Below are 2,055 nucleotides of genomic sequence, written 5' to 3' on the forward strand. Positions count from 1 at the left end.
CTTCGCAAGACAAGTTCTGCCAGTTGTGAAACGTGGCAGATAAGAAAACAAACATGAGATGGGTCAAGTCAGATTGTGTCGCTGAGAGGGGAGCACCTGATGATCCCTTCTGTCCCGGGTTATCACAACGCAATGTCAGCTTGCAGAGGGCACTCATATGTAGTGACGGTCCAGCACACACACAAACACACGCATACACACTTGTTACATGTGTCCTAACCGGAACAAAGTCCCATCCAGCCTGAGGGCCTCTGACAGACTTTTGCCGAACGAGATGACCCCGCTGTTGCTCTCTCCTCCTCTTTCTTGTTCTATCCCATCCCCTCTCTTCTTTACATTTCACTTTATCAACAACCTGTTTACAGATAATTTAAGTTTTGTTTTATTTGTGCATTCGCGTAAACACTTGGATTTGCAAGAAACTACCAGCAAAATGGAGACTTGTTAGGCCATAACATCTGTGTGTGTGTGTGTGTGTGTACTGGGTGTGACAACCTTATTATTGACATTGCACAATAATTCTGCAAATGCAACAGAGCGCAACAGTCGTCCTCCTAACAATGTTTGGCATATAAAAAAAAAAAATCTAAAATATGAAGTGTGTTTCCTGCTGGTGTGTGTTGCGTTGTGTCCTGTGGTAAAGTAATCTCGTTTCTCGCGGCAGGCCAAACCACAGCACAAATAATTATTTGCACACACGGGCTTTGACCCAGCACTTGTTCCTCAGTGAATCCGGCCTGCCATAATGGTTGCTGATAATAAATGGTTTCCTCCTCACCTGCCTGCGCCGAAGCTTCCTGTGTTGATGATATACTGTATATGTGGCGGAGTGGGGTGGAGATGACAATGTAGGTGTGGAGGAAGTCGAATGCAGGTGTGTGTGTGTGTGTGTGTGTGTGTGTGTGTGTCCGTCCCAGCTGGGTGCTGACAGACCGGCAGGTAAACAGGCAGGTTGGTCTCTGATCTCACCTGTTGGAGCAGACACAGCAGCGCCTGCAGGGTCTCTGCACAGGAAACATGTTCTTTATGTGATGCTGGAAAAGCCAGATCAGCTCCTCTCTTCTCTTGCTAACATCTCTACTGTCCTGTTCTGTTCTCTTTTCTTTGCCTATCTCGTCTCTTTCTTTTCTCCATCTTTTCTCTCTCTCTCGTCTAGCCTTCACCCGTTCATTTGTTCTCCTCTTCTCTCCAGGTGAAGGGAAGGGACTGGGAATGAGGGGAGGAAGAATGCCTCAGGGCAACGGCTGCGCAGGTGGGCTGGGATTTTTTTGTGGGGGGGACGACAGTGTGTGTATGTGTTTGTGTGGTCTAGGTTTTACCCATGTTGTGGGGACATAAATCCGTTTACACACCTGGATGTCCTTATCAATTTTAAGGTGTAGACATGATTTAGGTTAGGGTGTGGTTAGGTTTTGAGTTGTATGATTAGGCGAACAATAGTTATGGTCAATGTAAGTCAGTGTTATGTCGCAGAAATATGTCTCTCTCCTTCTGTGTGTGTGTGCATGTGTGTGTGTGTGTGGGGGAGAGAGAGAGAGAGAGAGAGAGAGAGAGAGAGAGAGAGAGAGAGAGAGAGAGAGAGAGAGAGCAGGGTGATTCTGTGCATGTTCCAGTTTCATAAGAGGTGCTATGGAGAGACAGGAATGTTACACATCCAGATTAAACAGACCACCCCTATAAAGGAGGAGGAAGTCGGTTTAACCTGCTCGTCAAACACCAACACACACACACACGCCGTCGTGCACGGCCCCTGATATGAAGTCACCAGCATCTCACCACCTCGCGTCTCGCTTTACACCGCAGAGGAAGTCATGAATTATTTCCTGTTACTTATGTAATTGTTTTCTTTTGGGTTTAAGGTCAGGCTGCTTTATTTGGCTGTTGCGGTGTTTTATAGAGCTCTGATCTATTCACTCAACACAGGAAGGAGCCGGGGGACCTCAGGAAGTGGAAGTGTTGATGTAAAAACAACTAAAGCCCGGGAATGTTGATTTAAGAGAGCGATTAATAGATAAATGAATCAGCATCTAGTGACTGGAGTACATTCATGTTGAC

This window comes from Platichthys flesus, chromosome 15 (assembly GCF_949316205.1).
Source record: "Platichthys flesus chromosome 15, fPlaFle2.1, whole genome shotgun sequence".
In the NCBI taxonomy this organism is placed as follows: Eukaryota; Metazoa; Chordata; class Actinopteri; order Pleuronectiformes; family Pleuronectidae; genus Platichthys; species Platichthys flesus.